Genomic DNA, 14,008 nt, shown 5'->3' on the forward strand with positions numbered 1-14,008 from the left:
CGAAAGACTCCAGTCAAGAAACCTGAGTTCACAAGTTGAAACTTGTTTTCGAGAGAAGACATGAATCAGTTCCAGGTTCAAAAGACATGTGAAAAATGCATGTTTTGGCATCTTAAGTCTGAGTCTTCCAAGTCTCAGCCCATCCCTGCTATGAAGCCCTCCTCCTTATCTCACCAACCTCAGGCTCAGAGGGTCAGGACATGCAAGAGATCCTTTTCTGTGATGGCATCTGGACTTTGGAATACCAGTCCTACGGAGGCTCACACTGTTCTTTCTCTGACAACATTTAGCCGTATTGTGAATACTTTCCTCTTCTGAAAAGCATTTTCATTTCAAAATTTTGTCATTTGGATAGGTCATTTTTTTCTATAGGGCTGAGATATTCAATCTGTGTGTTCCACCTCCTTAGGGAGGCGTGACTAGCCTCCAGGAGTGTCACCAGGCATCTCAAGAGGGTCTGGGCTGCTGCCTGGTGCTGACTTGCTGCTTTTCTGCAGCTGTGAACGAGGTGGCTGGGGCAGCGTGAGGCTGGAAGGGCTGTTCAACATGCTGTGGGGAGGTGGGAGAGAAGGCTGGCTGGGCAGGCAGAGGTGCTGCATCTCATCATAGAGCTCTCTCCATGTGCAACCTTGCCCCAAGGACTACATGTCCCAGTGTGCCCCTCGCCCTGGGCATCCTGGGTTTGGTCAAGGCTGGAGGAGAGAAGAGTGCAGAGGTGCTGCATCTCATCAGCACAGTGCACGCTCCTGGAAGGCTTTAAAGTAAGTACAGGCAGTGCAGTGCTTTCCTCTGCTTAGGTAGGAAGGAGCCAGCCTGCTCCTAGTGGGGGGGGGTGTTCAAATGCCCCAGCTGGCATCCCTCCATCTTGCCTGGGGGAACAGGGTTGGCATCTGAATGTTGGGTGTATGTGTGTGAGCAGCCCCCATCTACTTTGGGGTGAGTTGTAATCTTGCTGGGTGTGGCTGCAATCCTTTCCACACTTTCCTGGGAGTAAGCCCCATTGACTCAAGTGGGGCTTATTTCTGAGTAGACCTACATAGGCGTGGGGTCTGTGTCAGCTTAACCAAGGATCCTCACCTTTCTCTTTTTCCTCCCCCTCCAAAAAAGAGAAAAAAGCCACTCTTGATGGTTTTGTCTCCAAAAATTAAAATTCCCATTCCTTTTTAGCCATTCCCCTTTTTCCTCCTGCCTCCTCCTGGGCGGGGAGGGGGGGGAATACTCTGTTGGCTGCTATTGTAAGACAAAAGGCACAATGCTAGCTAGGTCCTGTTGTGTTCAATGGGACTTACCCCCGGGAGAGTGGGACTAGGATTCCAGCCAAGCAGTCTCTAGGTCTCAGTTTGCATCAGTTTGCAATTAGCAGATACACACAAAGTCTTCCCCTCCTGCAAATTCATCACTTCCCCCCTCCCTTTCCAAAACCCTCTAGGTATACTGCTAACAAGGTCAGGGTACAATCCTAACCAGGTCTGCTCAGAAGTAAGTCCTATTTTGTTCAATGGGGCTTACTCTCAGGTAAGTGTGGTTAGGGTTGCAGCCTTAGAATGCTGGCAACCTTGCTTCTAGTGTATAATTATAAAACCTTTATCGCCATTTTGGGGGTAACTGAGATGAGGTGTAGTAATGGGGAGCCATGGCCAATGGCTACAAGAATCAGGGGAGGTGTGAGCTGGCAAAGTTCGAGAACTGCTGCTATAGGGAATAGTATTCCTGTAGGGAATATTATCTCTAACTTGTGTTACTGATGTTTTGTTTTTTTAAATGATGATGTGAGCCACCTTGAGCCTATTTAATGGAAAGGTGGATGGAATTGTTGGACAGGGAGTGCCACATTGTGGTAGAGCACATGCTAAAGGTCTCAGGTGCAACCCCTGGCATCTCTAGGTAGGGCTGGGACCTGCCTAAAATCTTAGAGAGCTTTTGCCAGTGTAGTTGATGTTTAGGTATGTGGGCCAAGGATCTACCTGAGTGTAAGGTAGCTTTATACGTTAGGTATTTTGATAGGCGAGGCACCTGGAAAAGACAGCATCCCTGCTGAAGTCCTAAAGTGCTGCAAAGAGATCATCGTCACTGAGCTGCATGAAATCCTCTGTCTCTGCTGGAGAGAAGGTGGAGTACCTCAAGACATGAGGGATGCAAACATCATCACGCTGTACAAGAACAAAGGCGACAGGGGTGACTGCAATAACTACCGTGGCATCTCTCTCCTTAGCGTTGTAGGAAAGTTGTTTGCCCGAGTTGCACTAAAGAGGCTCCAGGTACTTGCAGAGAGTGTTTATTCAGAATCACAGTGCGGATTCTGAGCCAACGGGTCCACCACTGATATGGTATTCTCCCTTAGACAACTGCAGGAGAAATGCAGGGAACAACGACAGCCACTCTTTATAGCCTTCATAGATCTTACGAAGGCCTTCGACCTGGTCAGCAGGGATGGCCTCTTCAAGATTCTCCCCAAGATTGGATGTCCACCCAGGCTCCTCAGCATCATCAGATCCTTCCACAAGGACATGAAGGGCACTGTTGTCTTCGATGGCTCCACATCAGACCCCTTTGACATCCGAAGCGGCGTGAAGCAGGGCTGTGTTCTTGCACCAACCTTGTTTGGGATTTTCTTCGCTGTCCTGCTGAAGCATGCCTTTGGAACTGCAACAGAAGGCATCTATCTCCGGACCAGATCAGACGGAAAGCTCTTCAACCTCTCCAGACTGAGAGCAAAGTCCAGCTGAAATGTCTGCGTGACTTCCTCTTTGCCGACGATGCAGCTGTCACTACCCACTCTGCCAAAGATCTCCAGCAGTTCATGGATCGTTTTAGCAAGGCCTGCCAAGATTTTGGACTGATGATCAGCCTGAAGAAAACACAGGTCATAGTTCAGGATGTGGACTCACCTCCCTGCATTACAATCTCTACACATGAACTGGAGGTTGTCCATGACTTTGTGTACCTTGGCTCAACGATCTCTGACACTCTTTCTCTCGATACCGAACTAAACAAACGCATCGGTAAAGCAGCTACCACGTTTTCCAGACTCACAAAGAGAGTCTGGTCCAACAAGAAGCTGACGGAACATACCAAGATCCAGGTCTACAGAGCTTGCGTCCTGAGTACACTTCTGTACTGCAGCGAGTCATGGACTCTTCGCTCACAACAGGAGAGGAAACTGAACGCTTTCCACATGCGCTGCCTCCGACGCATTCTCGGCATCACCTGGCAGGACAAAGTTCCAAACAACACAGTCCTGGAACGTGCTGGAATCCCTAGCATGTATGCACTGCTGAAACAGAGACGCCTGCGTTGGCTCGGTCATGTCGTGAGAATGGATGATGGCCAGATCCCAAAGGATCTCCTCTATGGAGAACTCGTGCAAGGAAAGTGCCCTACAGGTAGACCACAGCTGTGATACAAGGACATCTGCAAGAGGGAACTGAAGGCCTTAGGAGTGGACCTCGACAAGTGGGAAACCCTGGCCTCTGAGCGGCCCGCTTGGAGGCAGGCTGTGCAGCATGGCCTTTCCCAGTTTGAAGAGACGCTTGGCCAACAGTCTGAGGCTAAGAGGCAAATAAGGAAGGCCCATAGCCAGGGAGACAGACCAGGGACAGACTGCACTAGCTCCCAGTGTGGAAGGGATTGTCACTCCCGAATTGGCCTTTTCAGCCACACTAGACGATGTTCCAAAACCACCTTTCAGAGCGCGATACCATAGTCTCTCGAGACTGAAGTTGCCAACAATTTTGATAGAAACTTACAGCGACTGCTGAATGCACCGTGAGAGCAGCCGTGGACATTCAGCCTTCTGCTGTCCTAGCTGCATCCTGAATTAGGATAATTGAAGCTCAGTAGATTCACCCTTTCTGTCCCACTTCTTCCATATGATGAAGTAGGCTCTTTATGAAAGCTCATGGTACAATCAATCAGAGCTGACACCCAATTACACAAAACTTAGTTGATTAATTGTATGTGTATAGTTGTTAATTGATTAATCAAATTTGCACACATTTGCATATGAACAAAGCAATAGCTCTTTTGAGAAAAGCTCACTTAGAGTCCAATCCTATGGGCTGCAGGACTTGCAGTGCCAGTCCTGGGTGTCGTAATGCCAAAAATGGCATAGGGTGCTTTTTGACAAAGATTAGGCCTTTGCCATCCCATGGGCACTGCATCCCGCCTGATGGTTGCCGGGGCAGATGCGTATTGTGCTAGGAGGCAGGGGGAGGTGTTGGGGAGGGGGTGTTTTGGGGTGGGGGGAGAGTGGAACCAGAGCCAGATTGGGCCCAGGAAAGGGCAGGGATGGTGGAGCAGGCCCCCCCCCCACCCTAACCGCTGTCCCAGTTCTGCTGCCTTATGCAGGATGACTCGGTTCTGTGTCAGCTAAATAGCTGGTCCAGATCCGAGTAGCCCCATGTGGCAGGCTAGAGCTTGACATGGAGTAAGTGCTGCATAGGTTTGGGTTGCCCATTTTATTTTTAGATGATGATGATGTGTGAATGCTTCACAGAAAACACAACTTCAAAAGAGGCATTTCCCTGCCTCTCTCAGAACCAAGTGGGTGCTTCTTCTATGAAGACAATCCCCTGCCATGTTTGTGCATTAATTTTATCAAGAAAAATTAAACTCCTTTCTTTTAAATTCCACCTGGAAGAGAGGGAGGTGCCTTTTAATTTCAATTTTTTGCTTAAACTTAATACAGCACCATCAACAAGCATGCTGCTTCCACAAAACGAGTGAATGTCTCTTTGCTGTCAGAGGCCTGCAAATCATATATAGGATCTAATCGTATCCAACTTTCCAGTGCTAATGCAGCTGTGCCAATGAGGCGTGTGCTGCATCCTGCGGTAGGGAGGCAGTCACGGAGGTCTTATGGTCAAGGAACCTTTATTCTCTTACCTTGGGGCTACATCAGTGCTGGGAGGTTGGATAGGATTGTGTGCTCAATTGGTTATATGCCCCAGCTCTACAGGATAAACCTGTTACCCTCTAGATCAGGGGTGTCAACATAAGACCTGCAGGCTAGATGTATCCCCCAAAAGCAATTTATCTGGCCCCAGTTATAATTGGGCTCTCCCAGCGTGATAACTGGGCACTCTCATTTTGAAATTATGAACAAGATTTGCCCAATTTTTCTTCCGTCATTGGTTTCTATGTGAGAACAAAGCGCTTATTTCTGGTCTTCATTTGCTTAGTGATGCACCTTCTGGCTTAATGTCACTTCCAGCCCTCAGCAGACACCGTGAATGCTATTCAGCCCACTTCATGAAATGAGTTTGACGCCCCTGCTCTAGATTGTCACCGTATTCTTTAGTTTTGCTGCTACAGGTTAACGTGGCACTTCTGGGATTTCAGACAAGATGTGTTCCATAATACGAGTCTCACTGAGGCAGAGTTTTATGATACTATCCGTCATTTCTCTTTACAGAAGGTCCAAAGAGCCCCTTAGGCACTGAGCGAAACACTTGAACGGACACACCAGAGCAGTCTTACACCCCTCCCCTGTGTTGGATGTTACTTCTGAAGGTTCTCTGAGTTAGGAGCATTTTTGTAAAGCTGGGAAGGTCCTTGTTTGACCTTCGGCATCTCATCCTCTGACTGTTTGCCTTTTAGGTTTACTATAAAGGTCAAAAATTGAGTTGGGACAGGGACTCCCTGCAGCCTGAGGCCAGACAAATGGAAAGCAGGGAAGGAGATCATGATGCCTCATATAAGGGGAACCTCCATGAAATGCGTATTTGGCACCAATTCTGAAGTCTTTTTGGAGCTAGCTGTGCATTTAATTTGCTCAGGCGTTGTAGCGCATGATGTAACTATTTCACATTTTTTATTTTATCTGTCACCCTCATGTCATTGCCCCTCCTGGAATTGTTGTCATTGTTTGAACTCCTTTTGTGCTTTAATTGCTTAACTTGTATGCAGCCTTGAAGGGCAGCATAGAACACTTTCAAATAAATGCAAACTCTTTGGTTCCTCCTGAACCAAATCATCTGTAAGCACATGATTCTGGGTACCTGAAAAGACAAAACTCCTGGTATAAACTCAAATAGGGATAGTGTTCAGTTAATAATGTCGGGGGAACTTGTTTTGTTTTCCCACTTGTGTTTTAATCTCCTTGCCAACCTTTCCCAACCACACCACCTTTTCCTTGTATCCATTTGTTTTTGGTAAGTGCCTTGCTTTGATCTTTTTGCACATGCACCCATCTTTTTTTAATGCTTTGTTTTGTTGGCCCTTTAATAAGCTCCTTTCTGTTTCTGACTGTTTTTCCTATCTGGTTCATTTAAGAGAAGTCTGGCTGTGACACTTCCCAGATCATTCCAGTTGATCCACCGTTTAATTCCAGAGTAAAGGGGACCCCTTGGATTTTGGGGCTTTCTGTTCACCTGGGAAGGAGGGTCCCCAAAGAGCTCCCTTCTCTTGACTTTGGTGCAATAGCTGTTCTCACCTCTGCTCTGTAGGTGAAATGGTGACCTTTGAGACTGTACAGTGGAATGGGCATTGGTCAATGATTCTCAAAATTTTTAGAGGCAGCGGTATTTATAAATACCAAGGGGTGTGGCTATAATGGTGAGTGGGCAGCCGTGCCCCTCCCAAGTAGCAGCTGTTTAACCCTTGATGCACATAGCCTAATTTGCCCTGACAGTTTTGCAACACAAGAAAAACAGGGTCATTGCCCACTGGTGGGTCCTGGACCCACAGTTTGTGAATCACTGGCATAAATTCTTCCATGCAGTTATGATCTTTGCGCAATCAGCGTTACTAGTCAAACAATAGATGCTACATGTATACAGCTATCCATGTGTAAGAGGCCCCTTTCACACCTTCCACTGGAATAATGGAGGGCATGGTCAGTGAACATGATCCTGTTTCCTTTCCATACTTTTGGAATATGTATGGAGAGAAGGTGTGAAAAGGGCTTCTCTCTCTCTTTTTTTAATATGTCCTGGTTCATCAACCACCATGAAGGAAGTATGGAAAGTCGATGCTAGATTTGAGTGTCCAAGAGATCTTTTTTTCTTTTTAGATTTAATAACATGAAGTGGTGTAAGTAGTTGGCTTTATGGTTGTGAGAGTAGTACATTAATCTTACATTTCCTGCCTTGCGTGAGAGTGTAATGAAACCTGTTCCTCTTTAGATTTGTGAGATGCCAAATTTTAATCCCTAAATTTTCTGCAGGTAAGTGATGAAATATAAAATATAAACTCAACCATAAATCTGAGTAATAAGACACATTTATACAACTTGTATACCCATGGCTGCCTTATTCCAGCGCTGATTTAATCAATATCTCTACACTGCGGAGGTTGTTAAGGAGAATTTTCTCTTCTGCCTGAGCTGTGTAACATCCCAGTACCAAAACCAGTGCAGCATCTCAGTCATGCCAAAGTAATACCCAAGCTTGAAAAGATGTTGCTCTCATAAGAGCAGTCTTGGAGCCAGAATTGGACCATCCATGAGGCCAACTGAGTGGTTGTCTTGGGTAGCAGATTGACAGAGGTTACCTGCGGTCTACCTCCATGTACCTGCTGCTGCTCTTTGTCCCTGTATTTGAAAAGGGAAACTGAACAGAAAAGGGGTAGATCTGGTGGCAACAGCACACACCAGATCTCACATGCACTTAAAAAATCTTTCTGTCCCTTTTCTATGCTCGGACATACAGCCACCAAAATAGCTCTGTGTCCAACCAGGTAAGTGTCTGTGTGTGATCCTGAGCTTCAAGCAAACCTGTTCCATTAACATATCCTTTCCCCCAATGGCACTCCAGAACTCATTGTGCTTAGGAAAAGAATGCGATGCATTCTGGGACAAAGGAAGAGTCACAGAGTGATGTGGGAAAGTCGGCAGGCAGCTTGGAAGGCTCCTCAAATAAGAGCTCAGTTTCCTTGAATTTTCAAAATTACTGTACCATAGTGCCCCAGTTCTTATCACTCTGGAAAAAGTGGGCTGTCTGCAACACCTTTGATGCGGCAAGCAGCAGCAATGGAAGGTGTTTGGGGACAGCCCAAGCGGCTCTATATGTTAAAAGCAGCACCCACTGCATTGCTAAGACAATGGAGATGCTCAGCTGTGTCATTGGGGGGTAGCATCACCCAGTATGGAGCTCCGCAGCCTGGAAGTTTGGTGGTGACACAATTACATCATCACATCCCTTCTGGATTGCTGAACTCTTGCTGCCAGAAAGGAAATTGACGGGCAGACCAATCCTAACATGTGCGGGAACAGGTGTGCCGGCTGGCCTGTGCTGTATCCAGCACAGGTTTGGAGGTGAACCTGCCACAACTTGGAGTAAGCGGACTTATGTCACTTTACCCTGTGAAATATCCAGGCACTTCAATGGGGCCATTCAGATCTGCACCACCTAAATTGCTGGCATAGATCTGAGCAGCCCAGTGTAAGGTCAGGCTGCTCGAGAGGGGAATTAGGATCCAACCTAAGTGCCGGAGGCCGATCCCACCCCCTTCCTGGGCCTGGCCCACCTGCCGCCCACTTTTCCCCTGCCCCAGAATGCCCCCCAAAAACCCTTCCCAAGCCCCCAGCCTGCTGCTGGTGCAAACTTACCTCTGCTGGGGCTGGATCCGACACAGGGAGACCAGCTTCCTGACTCCTGCAGCTTTACAGCACATTGACTACACCCAGAAGCCAGCGCAAGGGACCTGCGTCACTGGTTCTCCTGCCTGCTGTTCTTTGACTAGGTCGTGGCATGTCTGAGGCTGGCATGGCCAGGGTGGGAGTGATGCTGGCACTCTCAAGCAAAAGAGTCAACTTAGACAACTTCATGTGCTGCGTCCTGCTACTATGCCACCCTCTGGCTATGCTACTGGTCCCAGAGAAGCATCTTTCCTATTGAACCTTACACTGATGCTTCCTTTAAGGGAAATAGATCGGAAACAGAAGGGAGCAAGGGAGAGCTTACATCACAAATCCATGCTTGCTGCAACTTAGGAACTAGGAAGGAGTGCCTTGAGCAGGAGGCTATGTCCTGCTACAGCAGTTGTTGCATTACTAAGGCAATGTCAAAAAGGAGCTCTAAGAGGTCAGAATCTGGCTACACCAGCGGGGATGCCTTCTGACTAGCAGTGTGAGTGAGTGTACGCATGTTCTCTACCTCATGTTTGTCTAGTCCTTATCCCCGAGGCCATGCATCTGTTCCTCTAAGTGTGTCACAGCAATGCATCACTAATGAGAAATGGCAGCTCTCTGCTCCCTGCCAGGTTTAAGATGTCTCCTATGTGTTTCTGGATAAAAAATTTAGTCTCCCGTACTAGACTGTCAACGATCATAAAGTTTTGCGCATCACTTTTTGTGATTCATTCATTGCTGTCCTCTGCAGCCACTGGTGCAGGTTGTTGATGTGGCAGGGTGTGTGTATGTGAATGTCTGGATTCTGGAGATGTTCAGAGATCAGGGTGATGGAAATTCACAGAGAAAAATATGGAGTAATGCTATAGCCATTGCTGTAATAAGGTAACATTTCACTACCTGTTCGCACAAGCAACTTACACAAAATTTTTAAAAAAGAAATTCCCAAAGGTGTGGTGTTCAGCTTTTAGTGGCGTAAGACCAGAATATTTTGAAAGCTGTCTTCTCCAGTGTGAATTTGCTGGAGTCTTAAGAATAGCATTAGAGACTTTGCTTTATTAATGTCATTGCTGGAGGTACACCAAGAGGGAAGGGAATGGAAGAAAGGCCTTTTTTGTTGTGATACTTGTATCCCAATCCTATCCACAGGCAGATCTTGCGGTCTGCCATTATATTCCACAGCTGCTGGCATGGCAGGCATTCCACAGAGCTGTCGCCAGCGCAAAGGCCAGAAGGCCATACATGGGCGACAGTGTCCTGCAGAACCTCCACCATCACTGGTAAGTTGGCAGCAGGGATGGTTTGTTGTAGATCAGGGGCAGGAATTGGACCAGGCCAGAGGTGGGAGCAGCAACATGTATCTTGGCAGCAGCCATGCATGTTGGATACCCCTTATACCCCTTTGTGGGTCTGGACCAGCCCCCAGAGCATCTTCAACTTGGGTGCCCTTGGGGAAGAAGGCGATTTATAAATCTAATAAATAAATAAATTCAACTTACAATGACAAAAGATTTGGCATAGGTCTGAACAGCTGGGACTGAACAGGGACTGAATAGCCTATGGAGGGGTAAGTAAAAACTTTCTTCACTTATTTCTCCTGGGCTATCTGGTCCCTGTCTGGACCAGAACATGCTGTGTCCTCATTGCTGCGCACTCTGGCTGGCCCTGGATTGGATTGGGCCACTATTGTGTGGAACAGCCTCCCTAGTGAGATTCACCAACCACCTCACCTTGCATTAAAATGGACACTTAAGAGCTTCTTACGTCAGAAAGCTTATTATTTAATCTCTGATAATTGCTGTGTGCTACTTTCTCCATTACTTATTGATGCTGAAGGTTTTAATATGTTTTTAATTGATATTAAATGTTGTAGTTGATTATTATCTACTTTGAAATTTTTACATAGCAAAGCAAGATAGACGTATATTGAAAGAAATTAATTTTGTGGGGTTTTTTTCTGGTGCAAAGGTAGCCTTTATCTTATAGCAGATTGGGGAGTGGAGTGGGGTGCAGATTGTCTACAGTTGTATGTCGTTGTGGGAAACGTGTTCCTATTCTAAAAATGCATTATTTCATAAAGATAATTATTAATATAATGAATTGTTGTGTCTTGACCCATGTATTGATATGTCTGTTGACCAGTCTTGCTGAGTCAGTATGTAAATCACTGTTATCAGATGGTTGTCCCTGGGAAGTATGTCTTCATAAGTATATAAGAGTTTCTCACACACACAATACTAGAACCAGGGGTCACCCAATGAAACTGATTGGCATGAGTTCTACGGCAGACAAAAGGAGGTACTTTTAATATCACGTGACTTGTCTTTGGAACTCATTGCTACAAGATGGGTGAAGGCCATTATGTTGGATGGCTTTAAAGGGGAATTGGACAAATTCCTGGGCTGTCATTGGCTATAGATGGCATAGATGTCTGTGCCTTACCTCTGGGTTCAGCAATCATATGCTCTGAATACCATCTGCAGAAGAGTGATGGTGGGAGACAAGCATGCCTTTCTCTCCTGCTAGGGGACTTCCCAGAAGCAGCAGGACGTAATTGGTTGTCGCTGCCTAGAATGGCTCTGATGGTGAGTGGGAGGAACTGCTTGCATGGCACCTGCAGTAACCATTTTGCCCCCACTCTCGTTACGCTACTGCTTGAGAACATATATCCAGGGGCCACAGTAAACTGCCGAGGAAATGGGAGATCGGCAAAAATCTCCCCTCCTTGCATGAATAAGACGTCTTCCACTTGTGAAAAAAGTCCTTGGAATACAACCCTGTGATCTCATGCCGCAATCTCAAGTAATTTAATGGGAGTGACTGGCTCCTCTGGCAGAAATCTCTCAGTAATGCACTCTCCTGGTGGTTTTTAATCTGACTATAGTCTGAATACTGCCAGTATATTTATGAATCATTCATGCTGTTTGTTTGTTTTTGATCTGTAATCCTGCAGAGACCATTCATTCACAATGGAGTCCTTAAATAGTCAGTCAGTGAATGGTGTTTGGTTTCTTTTTTCAACTCAGAACTGAAGGACTTTGACAACTTGTGTAGGTCTTCTGTCTTCGTACTTTCTACCCAGGTGAGTTATTGGCAGGAACAGCTGCTGGTTTGAGTCAGCGGTAGCCTTCTCCATGTTTACGTTGTTAGTTTGGATTGGTATATTGCTTTTTCAGAGTTGGAAGTACTTCATATGCGTTATCTTGTAACCTGTACAGCATACAGTCTCTTTGGAAGGTGTGTGGGCCCGTCCTTGACATCTGTGGGAGTTCTGTTCCCAGAACCCCAGTGGATGCCCAAAACTGTGGATAATGAAATCCGTGGTCCGACTTGTTTGCTGAGACACCGGGAGGTCACGTGCAGCTTCCCAGAACCTCAGCACCTCAGGAACACAGCACCTCAGAACACCTGCCAGAACCTTCTAGCAGGCACTTTTGGTTTTTGCAACGGCTCCAGCAGGCTTGGGAAGGCCACACAGCCTCTCTGTCCCTCAGAAGACCTCCTGGATGCAACTGGAGGTCACGTTCAGGAGGTCCTCTGGGGGGTCCTCCCATGGGTTCAGAACCTGCAGTGCGCCAAATCTGCTGGTTCCGATCCATGGATAAAGAGGACCCACCGTAGTCTTATCCCCATATTGTTGCTGGCTGAAAGGGAGCAACTTGCCTCAGGCTGCCATGTGAATTCCTGATGGAGGCAAGATTCAAACGTAAGGGCTCTCTAATTCATAGGTCAGTCTCTTAGTCACAATGCTACACCCAGCTGTTAATGCCCTTATAAGCCAGTCTGGAAATACCTCTGTAGTAGGGTGGGGTGTAAATGTGCAAAATAAACACAATCTTCATGAATGAATATTTATCTAGAGAATGCTACTCTGGGGCATCTGCCCTTCTTGGTAAAACTTCCTTGTTCCTCTATGCTGCTCTGAGTCTGGGAAGGACCATGCAATATCAAAAATCTAGATTAGATGTTATGAGTTCAGCTTGGAAACTTGAGAGGCAGACACCTCTCCCCTACTCGGGCAGCCCAGTCCTATCCTGTGCTGGAACAGGGAGGCCGGCTGGCCTGCCACATATCCAGAGTGAGATTGGGGCCAACTGTGGCTCAACCAGGGGCAAGGGGAATTCCTTCCCCTTCCCTTGGGTAAAGCAGCAGCACCCCCAATGGGGCTATTAGAATCTGCACCACCTCAAGTGCTTTATGGCACTTTTGTGACACCATTGGGTCGGCGCAAGGGACGTGCGCTGGCCCATCATCAATTCTGGATTGTGTCCTTAGTTATTTAATTAAGCAGTTTAAAATCCCACCTGTCGCTCTGAATAATTGGAGCACTTGGGGCTCTTGCCTCTTTTGCTTGAAAGCTAGGAGGAATCCTGGTTTGCTAAGCCACAGTTCTGTACATTGTCTGAACCTGGAGCTTTTGCATAGTTGTGCTTTATAAACCAAAGTGAAAGCAAGAAATGAAACAGATTCAGCTCTATTCGGGGTGACCAGATACAATGGCGGGCACAATGCCTATACCTTTAACCACTGTATAGAAGAGAGGAATTTGGCAGGTGCAGCTCAACATGGAAGGGTTTAAAAAACTGCACCTATCAAAATTCTCTCTTCTATACAATGCTTAATGGTATAGCCACTCTGTACTCCATTATATCTGGGCACACTGGCTCTAGTTTTCACATTCTGTCTCCATCATGGTTTGTAAAACACAGGGCGCAATCCTAACATGGAGTACTGTAAGGCATGTTTGCACCTCCTTGGGAGGAAGCCAGGCCAGCGCTTCCAGAAGCTCCAGCCTGCGGAGGCTGACGGAAACCTCCACGCCATCTTCCTCGCATTGCCTTGCGTTGGCTCAGATGAGCCAACGCAAGGATGAAAGGTAGGCGGGGAGGAGGAGGGAGGGAGGCGTTCCTGGGTGGGGGGAGGGCAGGTGATGGGCAACCCCAGGGGCGGGGGGAGGGAGGTGGGGCTGGGATCCAGCAGTTATGCCAGATCCCAACCCCCCTTCTTGGGGGGGCGCAAGTTCAAGGAGACCCGTTGGGGCCAGCAGCCCTTACCCAGGAGTAAGGGGGAAAGTTTCCCCTTGCCTTTGAGTAAGCTGCTTATGGCCCCTAACCTGCGCTGTATCCAGCGCAAGCTTCCTGGCTTGCCTGTTCCAGCACAGGATAGTATTGTGCCCACAGTTAAGGAACTGCTCCAGGTTCAAATGAGTAGCTGTTCCAGCTAGTGGACTTGTGCATTGTTTCCTTTCTTTCTCCTCTCCCTTTGTGTCTCGGAGTTCTCATTGTGGCAAACCATAGCTTTGAAAATTCCTCTGAATGAGGATACTTATTCATGGTGCTTGTTCATGTAATGAAATTCTGGTTTGCAATCCTGGTTTGTGGAAAGGTTGATAACGTTTGTTCAGATGAACCAGCAAACTATAATTGGCAAAAATGAGGA

The 14,008-nt window shown here is 47.1% G+C and overlaps 1 protein-coding gene across 2 annotated transcripts in view; it reads left to right on the forward strand.

Moving 5' to 3' along the window:
• Nucleotides 1–14,008, forward strand: part of SERPINI1 (serpin family I member 1) — a 108,028-nt gene that overhangs the window by 4,507 nt on the left and 89,513 nt on the right. The window contains exon 1 of one of the 2 annotated variants that reach the window (XM_066622028.1): nucleotides 11,629–11,651. The exons of the other annotated variant lie outside the window; for it this stretch is intronic. The gene's annotated coding sequence lies outside the window, so the exon portion shown is untranslated. Of the gene's footprint in view, nucleotides 1–11,628; nucleotides 11,652–14,008 lie in introns of those variants that run through there. 2 annotated transcript variants of the gene reach the window in all.

Source organism: Tiliqua scincoides, chromosome 3 (assembly GCF_035046505.1).
Source record: "Tiliqua scincoides isolate rTilSci1 chromosome 3, rTilSci1.hap2, whole genome shotgun sequence".
In the NCBI taxonomy this organism is placed as follows: Eukaryota; Metazoa; Chordata; class Lepidosauria; order Squamata; family Scincidae; genus Tiliqua; species Tiliqua scincoides.